Genomic DNA, 22,869 nt, shown 5'->3' on the forward strand with positions numbered 1-22,869 from the left:
TGAGTGTTGAAGCTCATAGTGAAGCAGAAGGTGTGAGGTGGTCAGTGCGATTGTGAGGCAGTAAATGTGAGAGGGTCAAGATGATAGTGACATAGTTAGTTTGAGGAGGCAGTGTTGTAGTGACACCGTAAGTGTGAGGCGTCAGTCTGATACTTACATAATAAGTGTGATGGAGTCAGGCTGATAGTGACACAGTAAGTGTAAGGAGTCAGGGTGATAGTAACATAGGAAGTGTAAGGGTGTGACTGATAGTGACAAAGTAAGTGCTTGGCAGTCAGGCTGATAGTGACGCAGTCAAAATGATGGTCTCGAAGTGAAAGTGGCGCAGTAAATGTGAGGGCGCCAGATGGATAGTGATGTAGTAAGTTTGAGGGGTTCACGCTGATATTAAGGTGGTAAGTGTGAGGGGTCAGGTCTATAGTGATGCAGTAAGTGTCGGCGGGTCAGGCTGATAGTGATGCATTCAAAGACCAAATATCCAAGGCTCACTGTAGCGATGATTAGTGAGACTTCTCAAGGCTAAGACAAAAATCAATAGTTCTCATCCTGGTCATAAATCACAATGCTTCATTTTAAAATTCTCCTCTCCTGCTTCTAGATTCACCAATGAGGGAACAAAATTTAATTGCACCACCCTGTTTATCTCTTCAAATATTTTGCAACTCTCAATGAGATTACCTCTTTTGTTTTGAAACTGTTAAAAAAAAGGCCGGATTTGCCCAATTAAAATTCAGAGGACTAACGTTCATCCATGATATCAAGGCGAAACACCATTCGTGGTATTCCTCATATGCCATTAGTATCTTTCCTAAATTGAGGATTGTAATTCCTCATACTGTCGTCCAAGTGCGGTCGAACTGAGCCACCATACATTGGAAATAATGCTTCGTTCTCGTGCCCTGAAATCCTTCTGCAGCTTTCACAGCAGACTTCTACAACGGCTACTAGACTGCAATGACTTATTAAAAACTTCTCCCAGATGCATTTCTAAACATCTGTACATCAGACTTTCTACTTCAAACCTTCGACAAATAATCTCCACACATCTCCCTCCTGACAAGTATGATAAAGTCAAATCGTTGCTATTTATTAGATCATGAGGGACATGGATAGGTTGACTCGTCACGGTGTTTTCCGGCTGGTGAGGAAGTCAAAATTTAGAAAACATCGGTTTACATTTAGAGGGTAAGGATTTAAAAGAGACGTCAGGGGCAACTTTTTCAGTCGTGTCCAGAATGAGCTGCCAGAGAAATTGTTGTAGACTGGTACAACTGTAACATTTAATGGCATCTGGATGGATATAGAGTAACAAGGTTTTGAGGGATGTGGGCCAAATGTTGGCAAATGGGACCTATTAATTTAGGATAACTGTCCACCATGGTCAAGTTGGAAAGAAGGACCACTTTCCGTGTTGTATTGTTCAAGGACTTGATGACTCCAGAACAACCGCAAAAACTTTGCAAATAATTCCGTCAAGACGATTTCAAATTCCAAATCTTTGGTTAATCTTCCCCTTTTGCGCTCACAAATTCATTACCTGATGTCAGAACGTACGGATTAGTTGCTGGATCCATTCATGTAAATTGGTTCTGCATTCTTTCTAATTCCGATATTGTTTTTACGAATGTAGCTAGTGTTTATGGACTTAGCATCAATATTTCTAATACCATATTTCGATGAATATTAAAACACAACAGCATATCTAATTTGGCACCAGATGATGAGCAATTGAGTCAAAATCGATCGGACGCAGTGAGACAATGATCCTCTCTTCGTGTGGTGTACATCCGTGACTCTATAATTCTACGAAGAATCATTCCCATAACTTCAGCTGCGTCAGAATCTAGTTTGCGGTGAAAGCCTGTCAATCTGCGAAGGTACCGTTCGTCTGGGCATCTGCAAAGGATTTGGCGAAATCTTTGGGTCTTGACAATTTGTTCTTCCAACAAATGAATTCAGTTATTTTACTATGAAAATTAACAGGCTTGCCGCAGCTGTGATGGCCGAGAGGTTAAGTCGTTGGACTTGAAATCCCATGGGGTCTCCCTGCGCAGGTTCGAATCCTGTTCACAGCGTAGAATCTTTTAAAAGTCATTAATTCATTTGCAGAATTTGAATTTCGTGGAGCTTGAGCTTTGCATTCAATCGAATGTACATTTTCAACTGTGAAGAATCCGAAGTAATTTCAAGACTGACCCAGTCATCTAATTGAATAAATTATGTGTCGAGACACAAAAAGCCACCAACTTCCAACACGAATCAGTGTCAACACATTTGTCGAACTATCATGAAATTTGGATGTTCGGGGGGTGGAATTCAGCAAAACAAGAAGCAATGCAATACATTTACCTGCAGGTGATGACATCTTTTTCAGGATCAGTTGAAAGTCAAGCTGAGAAAGTTCAACCTAATTTACAGCTGACTCTCAAGGCCAATAATTTATTATATCAGCAGTCAATGAATTAGAAAAAAAGCAATTCCATGTGTGGAAAGGAACTCGACTGATTCAGGTTCCTGGCTTGCGATGTGAAAAGGCAAGGCGATAGCAGCGGAGTAGAAATTTCTGGAAATATTAGAAATGGAATGTTAACGGTCTTCTGCTGTCCACATTCGTAAGAAACTGCGCATTAAGAACTGAAATTGAAAATTAACGATGAAAATCAGACTTAGCCCTCTGCTTGTGGTGTAGCATTGTTCAGAACAATAGGTCGTTGTTGAGGCTAAAAATGACCAAAATAATCGATGGGGAACTTATCCACGGCCTTCGTTGGAGCAGTTGGTGTGGAGAGCTCAGCTTGAAGAACCAAATGCCAATTATACATCTTGGCTGTCTGAATTGCTCAGTTATACATACTCCCAGTTTAATGAAAAAAAGCTTTGCTATCAGAGCTAGATGTTTTCGTGTCAGCATGTTCACATATGAGAAGACACTCCATGGAGTAGATGTGACTTAAATATTGACTCTAACGTCAGAGATGTTGGCACATTTCCACACAAAAACAGCACTACCATTGGTATCAAATCAAACTGAACAAAGGACTAGTCACTTCGACATTTCCTGTCTGCAGACTCTGCCAATGGACCGTTCAGGCCCGATGTAGGAATAGGGCGTGGTAACATCTGTTCGCAAGTGGATCACTTCATTCTTGCTCACGATCCATAAACCGTAATTCATTTTGAACTTCTTAGCCATCAGCATGATAAGTGGTACATAATGCACAGGTTTCCTTCTCGAAAGAAAGAGCGAAATCTTATTCAATGCAGACGCAAATTCAAGTTGTCCCTGGTCGACCAGAAGACAGATGTCGCGAAACAAAGTGAATACCGAAAACAATCAATGTTTTCTGGGAGTCAAAAAGATGTACTGGAAGAACAGAAACATATATTTGGAACTAAAGTCACATACCACTTCCAAAGACTAAATGTTCTTGAACCGTTACCTTAATTTGACCTTCATGTCCACCATTGCTGCAAAAATTATCTTAACATTTCAGAACTTTGTGTTCTTTAATATTCTCTCCTTCATGTTTCTCTTGATTTTGAAACTCAAACCGAGCAATAGTAATGCACCCTATGTCACTTGCAAAGATCAGAAGAAGATCAATTTATAAGAGAACAGAAATAAAGTTACATCTGTCTTTCGAGAGAAAACACAGCTACCATTTCGACTCCAAAAAAGTCTTCTTCAGAAGTCTGCACAATGAACTCGAAATAGTAGACCGAACATGAAAAAAAGAAGCCAAAATGCTGCGAATACACCACCGCAAGTGCCTCAAGTCCTACTCGAATATGCCGGATTCCTACCATCAACATCAGGGGAGAACGGAACAAAGCTCATTCTGCAGTTGTCAACCTGTTATGACGTAGTTTGTAAAGTCAGAAATATGATTAGGTAAAAAGCGGGATGAAAGAGGGATATAGGAAGTCTGAAAAAACCAAGTGCATGCTTTGCTTTGAAGAAGGTTGGCTGTGATGAAAACGGAAATTAACTACAGTTAGGGGGGGATTAATTAATAGCTAAAAATATGTTGCTGGTAAAGCACAGCAGGTCAGTCAGCATCCTGATGAAGGGCTGATGCCCGAAACGTCGACTCTCCTGTTCCTTGGATGCTGACTGACCTGCTGTGCTTTACCAGCAACACATTTTCAGCTCTGATCTCCAGCATCTGCAGACCTCACTTTCTCCTCGGGCTTAATTAATACTCAGCATCGTTGCAACAGACAGGGACGCAATTCTTTTTGCTAGGTTACTGTTCTGCCATTTTATAATCACGACTGCTGTCGGGTTTGGTTTCCATTCCAGGCTGAGGTGACAGCCTGATGGAAGTTTGCACATTCGCCCAATTTCTGTGTGGTTGCTCTGGTTTGCTGCCACATTCCAAACATTTGCAGGTTATTTGGAATCGCCATTGAACGCACACGGTTACAGAGACAGTGATGTTTCTGTAATAGGAGTGTCTGGATAGGACGTACTTCAGAGGATTTTTGTGAACTTAAATAGACAGAGTGGGGTTACTCTGCTGTTTCCTGGGTGAGCTACATGGACAGAGAGTGGTCAGGGTCTTCTTCCCTGAGGGAGATACATTGACAGAGTTGGGTTAGTTGCTCTTACCTGTGTCAGCCACGCAGATACAGTAGTGTCAGTCTGCCCTTCCTTGGGCGAATTTCTTTCACAGAGTGGTGGCAGTCTGCTCTTCCCTGCCTGAGTGAAATAGATAGAGGGGGGTCAGTATTCTCTTCCCTTGATAATTTATGTTGACAGTCTGGCTTCCGTCTGCTCTACCCTGGCGAGTTACATTGGTAGAGTGGGGTTAGTATTCATTCATTGGGTGAGTGCCATAGACATAATGGGATCAGTCTGCTCTTCCCTGAGGGAATTACATTTATAGAGTGGGGTCAGACTGCTCTTCAGAGAATGACTTATATTGACAGTGTGGGATCAGTCTGCTGAGTTACACTGAGAGTGTGGGGTCAGTCTGCCTTTCCCTGGGTGAGTAACACTGACTGAGTGGCGTCAGTTTGCTCTTCCCTCAGTGAGTTACAATGACAGAGTAGCGTCAGGAGTGGCGTCTTTGAGGAGTTGACAAAAGTCACTCGTCCCCTACATCTTTGGGATAATTCGGGATGGGCAGTGAATCTTATCTCATTGAAAGACAACTGTGTCCCAGAAATGCATTTCTAATAATTGCATGTACTAATTCGACACTGCAAGCGGTCGGGAATAATTTGAGGAGAGGTGCAGGGTAGAATAATTAAAGTCAAATGCACTGATGCCAAGGAGACATGACACAAGATGTGAGTGTGGAGCTGATGGTGCAAGGCTCAGTGTCAGTGCTATGAGTTCAGCATTTATTTCTCACTGTTCGCAATGACTCACACACCACTGCTGTCAATTCACAACAATGAGCCTGTTCATCTTGGTTTGAAAATCCCTGCGTGTGTATTAACGTCGTTAATGGGTCGCGAGAGGAGATGAGCACATCCTCTTTATTCTGTCAGTTTAAACAGATGAAAATATCTGTTGGATGCCAATGCAAGAGGATACTGTCTTTTTCTGTGCCTCTTCAGTGGGGAATGCTCACCATTGAAATGTCTGTTTTTGCACAAGCAGAGTTTGATTGCCATTCATACTGAGCAACGCTAATACAGAAAACGCGTTTTCGAATTCCTGTGATCAAGTGTTTCAGACATTGCACATATGGACGAGAAATCTGGCTTTTAACGTGGCGCCGTGGCTTAGCTGGTGAATGCACCTCCCATCACATTGGTATCTGCTCATTGTATTGAAAGCTCGTTATTTCTCGCAAGTATTGTGTTGCTGATTGAAACACTCAGTGTCCTGTTTGAATTGCTTTATATTCTGATTTCGTGTTCCGGCTTCATTTTCCAGGTTTAAATCCAATAGTGTATGTTGCTCTTTTTAACTACTATTTTAACCTGGAGATTCCGACCGCAGTTCCACAAGCACTTCTGCTTCTCATCCTCTTATTCTCATTCCTTCATTTCTAGTTTGGTGGAAATTAAGTGGTGAAGCAGGAGACACTGCAGCATTGCCGGGGAATGTAGTGGTAATGGCACTGACACCACGACATGATCACCCTCATTTTCTGCTGTCACCATTCATTGGTTGTACATCAACAGTAAATGCATCATTGTTCTTCTTCAGCTAGCATGTAATTACTTTCTTTTTCTGTTGGATAAGGGATTCAACTTTAACTTCGAAAGGGTCTTTAGATTTTGAGGAAGAAATGTCTCCATGTCTCAGGTCTCAGTGACAGGCGCATTATCCAGAGAATGTGAGACTACTTCGACCGATTTCAGCCAGGCGTCAGAAAGCCTCTCAGCAGTTCGAATCTCAAACTGTCTCTGACTGTCAGGCTTTTCAAAGAGCAAAAATAAGAAATGAGGGATATGGACAGCTAGAGTGTCGGAGAATGTGAAAAATGCCCAGTAGGATACAGAGACAAATATAGAAAAACAGAGACACATATTGAGGTAGACACTGAAGGAAACAATTCTCCATTCGACGTGACTGCTAACTAACAGAAAGCAAAAGAAAATGTAGCCATTAAAACATAGCCTTCCACCAGCTCAGGAAAATGAAAGTAGCATGACATCTGATTAAGTCCTTTTAAGATTGTAATTTCGACGTTTGTAAGCTCAAGAGTGATTTTGATAAATGTGATGATTCGACAGGTAAGATTATCATTTTCCCAACAGTATAATCTAGAAATCAATAACTAACCTGCTTCTGTCGCTCTAAAAAAATCTGTTTCTCTCTGCAGATGTTGCCAGGTGTAGCGGGTTTCTCTATCAATTTTCGTTTTTAGTTCAGATTTCAAAAACCTGCATCTTTTTGATTTTTGATAACCTGGCACAAAACCAAGCATTACCAGGATCGGACCAGTGGTGAGAAATACTGGTACCACGATATATTTGTACAATAAAACGTTCATTCCCTGTCCGAAAATAGAACTAATGTCATGGCAGTTCTAGTTCCAAATCCTACCTACGACATTACACTGAATGAAGACAGATGATCTTGCACTTATTCTCAATGAAATGGCTTTTCCCTTTCATTCCTGATCAGTTTCACTGCAGATTGTTTTCTACTCGTCTTCAAGTTTGGCAGAATGGAAAATCCCATTTGGCCCATGGTGCAGTCTGGTTTAAAGACATTCGTCTATTCCATTCCCAGTTTCCAGCTTTGGTCCATAACCTTATGTGTTCTGATGTTTCCAGTGCAAATGGCAGTGAGGTTCTCACTTTGATCTTAGATGACACAACAATGGGATTGAAGTTTGACGTAGTCACATTGTGTTATTACCCACGTCGTGTCTTCCACAGAAAGAGACACACAAAAGTGGCAGAGTTCTCAGGATTTGACCAGCTCCTTGTGCTTCACTTCAGCTGTCCGCTCCAACATGCAAGTTCAACCGCTAAAAGGCAGTTTTTGGTTAAACCAAAGCCAGTTCTACAGACAATGAGAGACATTCTAGCTCTGAGCTAGAATTTCAAGTGGACGAAAGAAACAGTAAATTCGAAAACCCAAACCCTTCCATTCCTGATAGACAACAGGAATGGACTAGCAAGCTGCATCCTCGTGATTTTAAATGCGAACCGACAATCCCCTAACTCGACATAAAAGGCGTGTTACCAATTCCGTCACTGACCCAAAGACCAGGTTTGGCTGTGACAGTTTGTCTATTTGTAATGTAAACGTCCACATCATGGAAACAGCAATCACAAGGTGAAAAATCAGCAAATATAATCACCGTCACTGTTTCACTTGGAATTCCACACTCTGTGAACTGTTACCTTTCGCTGTACTTTCATATTTGAAGTTTTTTACATTCCAGGCCATGAGCTAAATCAGCAAGAAACCACTGGTCATTTCGAGCCCGTAATCCGGAATGAGGCGAGTTGAACGATGCCTTTCTTGTTGTCGACACATCACCACAGCTCAAAACGAGCTCGTGTTAGCATCAGTCTTTACTTAACTTGCTGCAGTATATCTGCTGAACAACTTCAGATTATCACAGCATTGCCTTCTTCACATTGAAACCAAGGGTGATAATATGAACCGACTTGGAAACTTGGAAAGAGAAACGCTGCTGAGAAGACGATTATGACGTGAAGAGCAGGCACAGGCGTTTGTACAGGTCAGGTCCCAAATGCTATTGCAGTATCAATGGACATCCCTGCATACGAGACTGAGTTTATATTGTCCAGAACAGACTTTAATTCCCAGTCAGGAAGTGAAGATTTAATTCTCTTCTTGTGAGTTATCCGAATGAAAACTAAATCCTGATTGCACACAGAACACACACACGGAGCCTGCCAGAGAAATTCAGTCATCGATCAGCATCTGTCTGGAAGGACAATGGCAGCAAATACAAGCGAAAGCTATCACCGCAATTATCCCTACAAAGATCTCGCGTTTCCCAGTTGAAAATATCTCGCTGTTCCTTCAATGTCACTAGGTCTAAATCCTTGCCTCGTGGCATCACGCCTGTAACCTCGGTATTGAGGACATCCAGGGTTTTGCGGAGTAACTCAAAATCTCAATCTCTCGGGTAATTAGGGATTGACGGTGCATCCCATCCCATTGAGTAATGACTTTATCCCAATAATACGTTTCCTAAAGCTGCAGTTTCTAAGGGAACACTTGCAAGCAGTCGGGAATAAGTTGAGAAGTGAAACGGACGAGGGGAAAATATTCAAAGTTTGTGCGAAGATTTGTAGCTCGGATGCTCTTTGTTGTGGTTCTGTTCGCCGAGCTGGAAGTTTTTGTTGCAAACGTTTCGTCCCCTGGCTAGGCGACATCATCAGTGCTTGGTACCCAATATACCAACCACTGCAGCGGACGGCTGAAACTGACAACCGGAAGCGGCAGGGACAGACCACTATAAACACCGGAGGAAACATCAAAGAAGCGCTTCGCAGGAGGCTCCCAAGCACTGATGATGTCGCCTAGCCAGGGGACGAATCGTTTGCAACAAAAACTTCCAGCTCGGCGAACAGAACCACAACGAGGGGAAAATATGAAAGGCAATGATGACTGGGAGACATGAGACAGCAAGTGTGTGAGGAGCTGGCGTTGCAACGTTCAATGTCAGTGTCAGTATTTACTAATCACTATTCACTCTGATTCACACACCACGCCTTAACAATTCACCACAATGAGCCCATTCCTCTTAGTGTGAGTTTCCCTTTGCGGATATTAGTACGGTTAAAGGTGCCCAAGACGATGGACAGATCTTCGTTATCCTGTCAGTTTAAAAGTCGAAGTTGTCAGTTTGAAAGTCGAAATTATCAGTTTAAAACAAAAACAATTACCTCTCCCTGTGCATTTTCAGTGGAGAATATCCAGCTTTGAAATCTTCTGCATAAACGGAGGTTGTTTTAAATTTTCTCCGAGTAACTGTGAAACACACAAAAATGAGTCCGAGTTCCTGTGTTCGAATAGTCAAGTAAATGCACGCATAGTTTTGAATCGTTGAGCTTGGGCAGTCCCTCTGCCTTAGTTAGTGAAAGTTCCTGTCAAAAAATCAGCCGAATATGGGATAAAATCCTGACATCTCAATGTTTTCGGTCTTTCATGAAAAACAGAGTTCCCGTCTTCACCTGTGGTTCTGGTCGTGGTGGGAATTCAAATCAATGACTGGATCGAGGTTATAGTTTAAAGACAGCTCCTTCGACACCTCTGCCATGCTGCCACACAAACCCCCGCAACCACGTTTTTCAGGATAAGTGTTTCAGCATCGCCTCACTTCAGGCACTTTAACACACGCCCTTTCAATGGCGAACTTGGCGCAAGTTCGATAATATGTATGAGGATGTTGCAAGGCTTACAGTGTTAGGATTGTAGTGTAAAGCTGAGTAGGATATGAAAATTTTCCCTGGAGCTTGAGGGCTTAGGGATGGGCTTACAGAGGTTTATATAAATATGAGGGAGACTACAGAGTAAATGGTCAATGAATATTTCTTCCCAAGACAGGCAAGTTCAAAACAAGGGAACACAGGTTTAAGGGGAGAGTGGTAAAATTTAAAAGGGATCTGAAGGACATTTTTTTTTCACACAGAAAGTTTTGCGTGTTTGGAATGAATTATCAGATTTAGTGGTGGAGTCTGGTACACTCTCAACATTTCAAATGCATATGGATCATTATACTGACAGGAATGTTGAAAAAGAATAAACGTGAAAATTTGGCAAATAGAGTGGTTGAGATGCTGCAGTGGCGATCACCAGTTTGAATAGGCACTCATCACTTAGTCAGTGCCCAGTTTTCTGGAAGATGGTTAGATTAGATTCCCTACAGTATGGAAACAGGCCCTTCCGCGCAACGAGTCCACACCGACCCTACAAAGAGTATCCCACCCAGACCAATTTCCCTCGAACTAATGCACCGATCATTATGGGCAAATTAGCATGTCAAATTCACCTGCATTGAACATCTTTGCAGTGTGGGAAGAAACCCACGCAGACGCAGGGACAATGTGCAAACTACGCACAGGAATCAAACGTGGAACACTGGTGCTGTGAGGCAGCAGTGCTAACCACTGAGCCACGGTGCCGCCCTAAAAGGGGATGGAGAATGCAGCTAGCAACCCCGCAATCTCTCGCATGCAAAGCGAGTACTCTCCCATTTGAGATAACTCCCACAGGCTGCTTCGGTTAAAACCAGCAACGAATCATTTTTTTTCTGGTCTTCGGCTGCCAATGACCATTCTTCTTGACACATTCCCAACTTCTCAGTGGGAGATTTTGGCTGCGGAACATACCTCACAAATCATGTTGCACGCGCAGCTCTCCAGCGAAACCAAAACCTGACAACTGATGAACAGAAGCAGAACTGACAAAGACAACCTATTTTCAGACACACGGTATCATTAATGCTGTATGTGAGGCAGAGCGAGTCGTCTGGGTCATGAGCTGCTCACACAAATTGCAGCGAGGCAATTCCAAATGGTGCTTTCAACGTACTGGCGCCTTAGTGCACCAATACTTCCAGGAAAGTGTTCAAGTAACATGAATCAGAACTGACGAACAATGAACCATGAAAAGTGAAGATTACCAGTTACAGTCTCGATGAGATGAGGTTAACAATTGGGCTGATGTCTCCATCGGATGGAGAGGACCAATCACCAGCCTTTCTCATCAGGGCAGAAATTAAGGAAATTAGGGAAACGTAACCAAGTTTCATATCGCAATTTCCCTCCTTTTCGCAACAATAACAGAAAACTGCGAGCAGATTCAATGTAGAACCTAATTTCACATAAACAGGAAAATAAATATCTCCATTCACTTTCAGAGAACGGTGAACAATGCAAATTGTCTGGAATATGAAAGATTGGCGCAGCCTGTTTTTGAGTCGCATATTATGCTGGTGGCCTTTCGAGCTGGAGGGGAACGTGACAACTACAGCACAAGGGGAAAACATGGGCACTGACATGTTGGTTGTTTTCTGCTGTGCCACATCACAGCCGGGTTAGAAGAAATGACTGCTTTTTTTCTGTTCAACTTTAACAAAACTCATTCCTGCAAAACGTTGCCAGCTTAGTCCATTAGCACACGTGGCCGCGCAGGGATGCAAACAGACGCCTTCTTAAGAAGTGGAATCTGAAATCAGAGTCTCAGGTTGCTCAACCACGCGAGCACACAGGCCAAAACCGGAAACCCAAGAAATGTACCTGATGATACCCTGCAGCATACTCACAGCAACTGCACCAGTCCTGCAGAATAAGCGGTGGGAAGGAATTGCTCTATCTGAGCGGTCGTGCTTGTTGTTCTCATCAGCAAATCTGGCTTTGAATTTGCTAGCCCATACCTTCTACCATGCTGAAACGGAATGCAATTCCGATTAATCGCTGTGTGAAACTTTGTTCATTTTCTCTCCTCAGATAAAGTGATCACTGGAGATGATGAATTCTGCTCCTGCCAGAAACGTCGACTCTCCTGCTGCTCGGATGAACTGAAAAGCTGGTTTAGCACTGGAATCCGAGAATGGCAGAACACGTAGCAAGATTATTCGAAACCCAGAGCCAATAAGAGTTCCAACTTTCCTTTTCTTTCTCCATAATAGTGCATTATCCAGCAGAGCCATGAGCAAATGCCACCTGGCTGCAAGCTGAGTTGGAAACTTATGTGGCAATCAAGGACATGCGACTCACTTATTGTCGGTAAATCAAACAGTTCTCACTTTGAGGTGTACAAAAATTAGTTTCTATACATATTCATGGAAGGTCAAAGGCGATCTGAGATGTCAAAGACGTGGTCACTCTTCGTGATTGCTCTTTGTTCGAGTTGTGAAAAGGTTTCCCGCTTTAGTCGCATTCAATGTTCTTGTTGATGACTGAATCAGACAGAAGGTGTTTCACCAGAGCTGCACTTGACTTGCATTCCTCTCCCTCGCTGTCATACTTTCCTGGAACTCTGTGAGAACAAGAAAACAAAATACATAATGCGTCATTCGGCAGCCTGTCTGTGATTTCCTCATTTTCAGTTACGACATGGCTTAGACTTCAGGCCACACAGTAATATTAGTAACAGTATGAGAACAAGAGTCGATAGTTCATCTGTGCCTGTAAATCTTTTCATTCCTGTAGTTGACTGAATGAACTGTATCGGTGTCTGCTGCTTCGAATCTCGAATACGTGAACTGATCCAAACTATGATTGAGGATTTCTGGTTTTGGTTGACGCACGTTGAGAAACGCCAGACAGCGTTCAAATTAAGCTTTCAGAGCACATTTTCGGATGCATTTGACAGAGACTAACATCATGAATCCAGTGTTCGCTGTGACAGAAGGAAATGAATGCTCTCCTTGTTACTGATCCAGGCCACCTTCGCATGTCAAGCAAATGTGGTACTGTTGTTACAGAAAGGATCAGTGCCCGGTAACTGTGTCCTTGAAGAGGACATGTTTGAAAAAATAAAGAATACGATGTTGAAATATCCAGGAAATATTGGCTGAAAAGGCGCAGACAATTTTCCCTGCAGCGCCAAGACAGAGGAACATATGTAACGGCACTCTTAAACAGGATGGCCAGCAGTGATATAGACATCGCCACATATGAAGGACCACTGCGAATAGAAATTTGAACATGAATTTCACGCAGTAGGGATTCGGAATTATATTCTTTTCACCGCTACAGTAGTATTGGGCGAGTAATTTCAAAACAAGGTTTGCTGATGAGAATGCAATAAAACCCCATCGATCATGATATGAAAGACTGTCGTCCGGAAAGAGGGAACAACAATGTTTCTTCTAAGCTTTGTACTGGGCCACTTTCGCACAAACTGATACTGCTACTCTCCAGAAAAGATCAGGGCCCGCGGCATGCACTCTTAGAAATGGTGACCATCAGTGCTGGAAACATCCCTGCATATTCAGAACAAGGAAGAATACATATCGAATAAAAGCGTAGATGGCAATTAATTGGACTTGTATTCCCTTTCACCACCACAGCCAGAATGTATGGGGATATACAGAGTAAGGTTTACTGACCAAGTCAGAAAGCAATTACCTCCACATATCTTGACACACAAGCCTATCTTTCTTTCTGTCCTTTTTTGTTTTGAAGCGCCGATCCTTTCCGTAGGAGATGAAGATGATTACTGCTCCCCCGCAGGATCACAGTGGGGCCAGAGACTCGATCGAGCTGCTCAGAACAGTTCGTGTTTGCCGAGAATCACTGAAACTGAGATTGATGACAAGTAGACACGGTGTAACATCTGCCAACACATGTGGAGGGTTTTGGGACGGATTAGGACCCGAAAAGACTGGGAAAAAGGCTGGATCCTAAGACTGGGGAGTAAGTGTTCAGGGGGAGGACTGGAGAATGGGGTTAAGAACGATATTAGCCAAGATCGAATGGCGGAGCAGACTAGATATTCTGAAAGCGCTAACCGTCCTCCTATGTCTTCCAATCTCTGGCCATCTGGTATCTAAGGAAATAGAAAGAGAGTTATTTGTTCAGTTAGAAGTCCTGGGCAAAGTGAGAGATAGAACAAGCATGATACAATTTTAGAGATTGGGAAAATGTTTGGAGAGGAAGCAATAAAAGTGAAGCTGAATATAAAGTTTGATGTCAGGACATATTCAATAAAAAGGAAGTTTGTAGAAAGGCAGAGGGACATGGAGATGGAAAAAGAAGTGTCACCAGTCCCGAAATCTCATTCGGTTTTCATTTTCAAAATGCAACCGGACTTGCTGAGATTTTCCAGCAATTTCATTTGTTGATTCTGAAACAGAAGATGGGAGTGATCCTGGACCAATCAGCTCTCCCATGTTCTGGGAATATTTGACTTACCCGTTCGATCAGATCACGTCTGTCCCACACTGAAACCTCAGAAGCCTTCCCCACCCCCACCCTCGTTACTGGGAATAAACTGTTCATCACATAAACATATATGAGCACACAACAAGAACATTTGCAAAATGTACAGGGAGAGCTCCGTTCTGTTCCATAAGCACATTCTGAATCAGTTATTTTTTGTTCAGGACCCATGAGACATTGAGCCGTCTCTGTCAGACCACTAACAAATGGCCATTCACGTTCTGTGTCTTTGAACACTTTGGTTGGGACACGGATGTAGTGGAATCTCACGTTTTGAAATGGACATCATTCATAGTATTTTCAGCTGCACTGATAAAGTTGTCTCTGGCACTTCCAGTAAAGTGCAGCCAGTTTTCACTCAGAAACCAACATGTGATCAAAGCAAGAGGGCATATGTGTCAACGAAAGCCACAAGAACGCTCTACCAGCGTTGGGTTCCAATACTGCATGTCGAACGAAGAGCTGGAACTCTATTAAACAGTGAAAACGAATATTATGGGGCTTGGATGCACGACTCTCTGATTGAACACCTCATATTGCACCGAACTGAGACAGCCAGGCCTAACGCACGATGAATTAGTTTGCTATTTCATTCTGCGCATAATTCACCTGGAACAGCATTTTGCAAGAAACCAGCTCATTCCTCCCAATCACAAATATCATCATTCACATCTTTCACTTTTGTTATTTCTTCAAAACATTACAAGCTCTTTAACACTTGTCCTGGCATTTAAGACTCAACCCTAATATTTTCATGAGAAGTGATTTCCAGTCACTCTGGCAGACAGTAAATCAGTCGGAAAATTACCTAAGGAAACCCAATCATTTCTGTTTACAGTGTTGGGAATTTCCCATCTGCTGACGAGACAGAGTCCTCACAATCAACATGTTCTTTGTTCTTCCTGCCTAAAACGTTTACCACTTCTTATTTTCAGGACAGGAGTTTTGTTTATAACACGTTCCAAGAACAGGAACAACCTTCCAATCTCCTGACGCCGTTTCCAATTTAAAATGTAAGTTTTGCTCCATTCTAACGGGAAGAGCAGTTAATGAGGAAGGAATTTCCACGAACTGTGTCCCAGGGTTTAGCAGGAAGCCGCTGATTGCAGCTGCAGTGGCCACTTTCAGTTGGCATCGGGGGATTGGAGAACATGGCGTCGTATTCTGCTGCGTGTAAACGTCTTGCTCCCTGCAGACTCGGAGTGAATCATGGAGAGTTTTCGGAACAATACTGCCTACCAGTCTCTGGCCATCTGCTATCTAAGGAAATAGAAACAGAGTTATTTGTTCAGTTCGAAGTCCTGGGCAATGTGAAAGGTAGAACAGTCTTGAGACAAAATTGGAGACTGGAAAAATGTTTGGAGAGGAAGTAATAAATGAGAATCTGAATAGAAAATTGGAAGTCAGGAGACATTCAATAAAAAGGAAGATTGTGCAAAAGCAGATAGAGATGGACATGGAAAAGAAATGTCACTAGTCCCGAAGTCTTAAATCGGTTTTTATTTCCACGATGCTACCAGACCTGCTGAGATTTTCCAGTAATTTCATTTGTTGGTTCAGAAACAGAAGATGGCAGTAATCCTAGACCAATCAGCTCTCTCATGCTCTGGGAATATTTGACTTACCGTGTCCATGTCCCACACTGAAACCTCACAATCCTGCCGCGCCTCCACCCTCGTTACTGACAATATACAGTTCATTACGTTAAACACAAGAAGAACAATTGCATAACGTTGAGGGAGAGTTCCCTTCGGTTTCCATCAGAACAATCTGAATTAGATAAAATTGGTTCAGGATCCATGTGACATTGATCCGTCTCTGTCAGACCCCTAGAAAGTGGCCATTCGCTTTCCGTGTCTTTGAACACTTTGGGTGGTGCACGGTTGGTTTGGAACCTCACGTTTTGAAACGGACATAATTCATAGTATTTTCGGCTGCACTGATAAAGTTGTCTCTGGCGCCTCCAGTAAAATGGAAACAGTGTTCACTCAGAAACCGACGTGTGATCAAAAGCAGGCGGACAGATGTGTCAATGAAAGCAGCAAGAACATTCCCCTGTGAAGGGTTGCAATACTGCACATGGAACGAAGAGCCGGAATTCTATTAAGCAGTGAAAGCGCCCATTGTGAGGCTTGCACCCACGACCCTCTGATTAAGCAACTCACACTGCACCGATTGAGCTAACCAAGCATGGTGCACCGTGGATTAGTTTGCAATTCCATTGCGAGCATAATTCATCAGCAATTTGTAAGGATCCAGTTCATTCCTCCTAATCACAAAAACATCATTCACACCTTTCACTTCAGTTATTCCTTCAAAGCATTACAATTTATTTAGCACTTGTTCCGGGATTTAAGGTTCAACTTTGATATCTTGGTATTTTTAACCTCACCTTTAGGCCGCTGAAGTGATTTTCAGTCACTCTGGCAGACAGTAAAACAGTCGGTAAATTACCTCAGGAAACCCAATCATTTCCGTTTACAGTGTTGGGCATTTCCCATCTGCTGAATAGACAAGGTCCTCTCGATCAACACTTCCTTTGTTCTTTCTACCTAAAACCTTCACCACTTTTTTATTTTCAAATCAGGAGTTTTATTTATAACACGTTCCAAGAACTGGAGCAACATTCCAATGTCCTGAAGCCGTTTGCAAATTAAAATGAAAGTTTTGCTCCTTTAACACGGGAAGAGCTGTTACTAAGGAAGGAGTTTCCACGAGTTGTTTCCCATGGCTTGGCAGAAAGCCGCTGATTGAAGCTGCAGTGGCCGCTTTCTGTTGGCATCGGGAGCTTGGAGAAAATGATGTATTCTGCTGCGTGTAAACGTCTCACTCACTGCGGACTTGGGGTGAATCATGGATTAGTTTTCGCGGTTACAATGTCAATACATGGTCGGTGTAAATACTTGTGCTGAAATATTTGAGGCTTTTTGCCCTGGGTGGGCTCGAACCACCAACATTTCAGCCAACTGCGCTGACCATTCGAGACACAGAAACTGGCTACTCAGATATCGTAAAGCAAAGTTATCGACGGGATATGAGGATACGTTGGACAGCAGGAACTTGCGTTGTTTTCAGATACGGTCGCTGATTTTATCACCGAGAGCGGATGCACACTGAGGAGTTGTGAACACTCAAATTAAAAGGCATCTCCACATGCGCAGTTCTCTCATATACATCTCCACATAGTAGCTTACTTACTATGCTGGTAGTTGAAGCCACTACTCGATAGAGACTGAATGCTTAAAATCCAGCATATCAGACCACTCGACCATGCTACCATACAAAAGCCAACACTCAGATTTGTTATGATTAGTGTTTCAGCATCGATTCACTTCAGGCACTGAGACCTCGTAAATTTTGTAATGAACCTGGCGTAATTTAAGAAGAAAGACCAAAGAAAATCTACAGACAAAGAACAGACCCTTCATCCATTCAAGCCTGAGCCGATCCAAATCTACTGTTTAAACCTGTCACCCAATTCCTAAGCATCCGTATCCGTCTGCTCCCCTTCATCTCATGCATCTGTCCAGACGGATCTTAAATAAATCTACCGTGATTACCTCTCCCGTCTCTGATGGTAACGCGTTCCAGACACCCTCCACCCGCTGTGTCAAGTAGTTGCCGCGTGTATCCCTCTTAAACCTTTCACCTCTCACTTTGAAAGCGTGACCTCTCGTTATTGAATCCTTCAACCTGGGAAATAAAACTTTTCTCTATCTACCCTGTCTGTTCTCTTCATGATTTTGTAAACCTCAAAAAGGTCCCCCTCAAACTCCTTTTTTTTTCTAATGAAAACAAACCTAACCTATTCAACCTCTCTTCCGAGATTGCACCTTCCATACGAGGCAGCATCCACTTAAAACTGTTACGCGCCCTCTCCAAAGCGTCCACATCCTTTTGGTAATGTGGCGACCCGAAATTTACACAGTATTCCAAGTGCGGCTAGACCAATGTCTTGTTCAATTTTAACATGACTTGCCAGCCATTTTATTCAAAACCCCATCCAATGAAGGCAAGCATACTATATGCCTCATTGACCACTCTATCCACCTGTGCAGCAACCTTCAGTGTACAATGGACCTGCACTCACAGATCTCTCTGTCCATCAACATTTTTTCCAAAAGCTCTTCCTTTCATTGCAAAACTCGATCTAGAATTAGACTGGCCGAAATGCCTCACATTTGTATGTGTTGAACTCCATCTGCCACTTTTCCCACCAACTTTCCAGTATATCTATATCCTCCTGTATTCTTTCACAGCCCCTTATACTTTCTGCTGGTCCAGAAATCTTCGTGTCATCTGCAAACTTTCTGATCATTCCAAGAGTGCTCTCTTCCAGATCATTTAAGAATATCACAAACAACAGTGACCAAAACACTGACCACTGTGGAGCACTACTGGTCATCTTTCTCCATTTCCAGAAACTCCCTTCAACTGCCACTCTCTGTCTCCTATTGCGCAACCAATTCTTTATCCACCTGTCTAGAACACCCTGCACACCATGTTACTTTACGTTCTGCATTCGGTTACCATGGGGAACCTTATCTAGCTCCTTACTGTATTGCATGTGTATAACATCAACAGCCTTTCCTTCATCTATCAACTTGGTCACTTCCCCGAAAAACTCTATTAAGTTGGAAACTCACGAACTCCCCCGCACAAAACCATTTTGCCTCTCACTGATATGCCCATTCTTTTCTAAATATGAAAAGATCCTACCCTCAGTACCTTCTCCAGCAACTTTCCCAACACTGGTGTCAGGCCCATTGTTCTGTAGTTATCCGGAATATCCCTACTATCCTTCCTGTACAGGGGACAATATGAGCAACGTTCCAGTCGGCCACAACCTCACCTATGCTTAAGGATACCACGGAGATATCTGTCAGGGCCCCAGCTATTTCCTCTCTCGCCTCACTCAGGAACCAGGGATAGATCCCATCCGTTCCTGGGGATTTGTCCACATTAATTACCCCTAGCCTGCCCAACACAGCTTCCCTCCTTATGGCAACATGATCCAGACTAATCAAATGTTTTACTCTAGACTCAACATTCATCATGTTCCTCTCCTCAGTGAACACTGATGCAAAATAATCATTCGGAATCTTACCCACTCTCTCAGATTCGACAGACAACCTTCCTTAATTTTCCTTTAGTGGATCAATCCTTTTTCTAGTTACCACTTGCTTCTTATATATGAACAATCGGCTTTAGGATTCCCCTTAATTCTGCGAGCGTGAAGTTGTTTCATGACCCCTTTTAACCCCCTTGATTCCTCGTTTAAGACTCGTCCTACTCTCCTCATGTTCCTCCAGGAACCATTCTGTTCTTAGCTGCTGAGGCATTATGTATGCTTCCCTTTTCCTCTTGGCGAGTCGTACAATTGTCCTGTCATCAACGGTTCACGAATATTGCCTTTCAAATCCTTTGCCTTCAACGGGGCATGCCTATCCTGCACTATATTTAACCTATCTTTGGAAGCCTGCCACATATGAACTGTGGACTTTCCTAAAAATAGCTGTGCCAATCCACATTTCCGACCTCTTGCATAATTTTGATATAATTAACTTTGGCCAAGTTTAGTACTCTTTCCTCAGGACCACTCTCATCTTTGTCAATGAGTATTCTAAAACTTACAGAATATTGGACACTTCCCAAAGAAATCACCCCCGGCAACTGCTATCACCCGCCTTGGCTTGTTCCCCAATATCAGTTCCAATATGGCCTATTCCCTCGTCGGACTATTGATATACCGCTCAAGAAAACTCACCTGGAGGCTTCTTACAAATGGTGTCCCATCCAGACCTCTGACGCTAAGAGTATCCCGGTCAATGTTGGGAAAACGGAAATCTCCAATCACCACTAAATTATTGCCTCTACGTCTTTCCATGATCTGTTTAACTTTTTTGTTACACCTCACGCTCACTATAATACAGCCCCAAAAGTCTAACCTCACCCTTCTTATTTCACTGCTCCATCCATAGTGTCTCACGACCCAAGCCCTACATGGTGTCCTCCTTTCGCACAGCCATGATATCATCCCTGACCAGCAATGCAACTCCTTCCCCTTTTTTCCCTCCCTGTCCCGTCTGAAGCATCTATATCCTAGAACATTTGGTTGCCAACCATGCCCTTCCTGCAACTAAATCTCTGTGATCGCAATAATGTCATATTCCCAGGCACCAACCTAAGCCCTAAGTTCATCTGTCTATATTCCATGCATTAAAGTAGATGCATTTCAGGCCACCAGTTCTTTTACATTCATCTGCTCTCTGCCTACTCTTCCCATTATTAATGCTATCTTCCTGATTCTTACATTTTCCAGTTTCCACCTCACTGCCGACTTGTTTTCTCTTGTGGTTCCCAGCCCTCTGCCACATTACTATGAAACGTGTCCAACAGAAGTAGCAAAAACTCCCGAAAGGACCTTCGTTCCCGTCTGGTTCAGATGTAGATCGTCAATTTTCTTATAGTTCCACCTTCGCCAGAACTGCTCGGAATGTCCAACAAATCTGAAACCCGCCCTGCAGCACCATTCCTCAAGTCGCGTGTTCATCGTGCATTTTTTTATTCGTTTCTCCGCTGCTAGTCACGTGGCACCGGCAGTAATCCCGAGATTACTACCTTTGAGTTCCTCCTCTTTAATTTCTCTCCTCGCTCCCTGAATTCTCCCTGCAGGTCCTCATCTCGTTTTTTTTTTCATTGGTGCCTGTATGCACCAAGACAACTGGCTGTTCACGATCCCCTTTTCGAATGATCTTCAGCCGATGGGCGACATCCCTCGCCTGAGCACCTGGGAGGCAACATAACTCTCCAGAATTGCTGATGCTCCACAGTGAGTCCACCCGCAGCTCCAGAGTGACCACGCGGTCAAGCAAGTGCTGCAGCTGGACACACTTCTTTCAAGGGTACATTTAGAAAACCTTTACAAGGATTTGCAAGGTTTGCACTGCTTGGAGGTGAGAAAGAAACTGAATAGGCTTCGTCAGATTCCCAGGAGCTTCAGGGCTTAGATATGGCCTCTCAGAAGCTTATAAAATCATGAGGAAGACAGACAAAGTAAATAGTCAGGGAGCACTTTTTCACAAGACACGCGAGTTCAAATCTACATAACAAACATTTAATGTGAGAGAGGAAAAAATTAAAAGGGATGTGAGGGACACATGTTTTTCACACAGAACTTTTCTGTGTGTGGAATGAATTGCCACATTTAGAGTCTGGTGAGTCTGGTGCACTCACAACATTTCAAAGGCATCTGAATGGGTGTATAGACAGGAAGACTTCGGAGAGATAAAGCACAAATATAGTGAGATATGTATGGATTAATTTCGGTTATCTGTTTAGCAAGGGCAAGTTGGCTCGCGGGATTAGTTTCCATGCTCGACAACTCTGAGATGCTCCAGCCACCGGCAACGGTTTGAATACACCATTTGCAAAAGAACGCATGATGTTTGTTACTCAGTCAGCGAGTTTGGCTATTTTGTTTGGAGGGTGGATGGGCCCAACCGATCCAGAGATGAAGGTTTTCCGGATATTTGCTGCCAATGACCGTTCTTCTTGACACTTTCCCAAGTTCGCCATCAAAGATTTTGGCTAAAGAAAAATACCTCACATATCGCATTACGCACTTTCTTCTCCAGCGAATCCAAAACCTGACAGCTCTTAACGTGGAACAGAATCAGAACTGAAAAGGCAGTACCATGATCAGACACACCGAAGCTTAAGTGCTGTCTGTGATGCACTGTGAGTCGTCTCTGACATGAACCGCTCGCACAAGTAACAGCGAGGCAATTCCAAACCTACTGGAGATTTAGTTTATTGCCAAGTCCCAGAAAGTGCTCAAGTATCATAAAACAAAACAGAACAACAACGAACCAATAAGTGTGAACATTTCCAATTGTATCCGTGATTAAATTAGGACATCAATGCCCCGGTGATCACCTTTCTCCCTCACCAGGACAGTAATGAAGGAAATGAAAGTATAGCAACGTTTCACATCGCGATTGCCCACCTTTCCACCACAGCATCAAATAACGTCGAATAGATTCAATGCAGGATCTTCTTTCGAAATAACGGTGAAATAACTATGTCTATTCACTTTCAGAATAAACGGGGAACAACACAAGTTGTCTGGAATATGAATAACCAACATAGACTACTTGGGTTACAGATTCTACTGATGCACAGACTTTCACATGAAAAGGTACCTTGGGTGATTGCCCTACACCCAGAAATCTTCTGGCTACCTTCTGTTTGCCCTGTCACATTAACCTTGTGCTGCTCTAATCGAATTTGCAGTTCTTGCCATTTGTCCGTATTGCTACTAGGGATAGCTTGTCGTGGCAACTCGTGACTGCCACACAAATTCTTTGCCAAAATTGGATTGTCCCGCAACGCGATTCGCAGTGCACGAACTTCGCAACGAGGATATGCCACGCGGCAAGTTTCAAAGCACGCTTCCATTTATTAAAGTCAGTTTCTGGGAACTGACAACCAGATTCCTCCTTACACTCGGAATTATGACAACAC

The 22,869-nt window shown here is 43.1% G+C and overlaps 1 non-coding gene across 1 annotated transcript; it reads left to right on the top strand.

Annotated features, from left to right (window-relative positions):
- Positions 1 to 1,993: 1,993 nt before the first annotated feature.
- trnas-uga (transfer RNA serine (anticodon UGA)) lies at positions 1,994 to 2,075 on the top strand. Its single transcript has one exon. It is a non-coding gene; the product is annotated as a tRNA-Ser (tRNA).
- Positions 2,076 to 22,869: the final 20,794 nt, after the last annotated feature.

This window comes from Chiloscyllium plagiosum, unplaced genomic scaffold (genome assembly GCF_037043375.1).
Source record: "Chiloscyllium plagiosum isolate Xiang-an unplaced genomic scaffold, Cpla_swu_hap1 HiC_scaffold_29, whole genome shotgun sequence".
NCBI lineage: Eukaryota > Metazoa > Chordata > Chondrichthyes > Orectolobiformes > Hemiscylliidae > Chiloscyllium > Chiloscyllium plagiosum.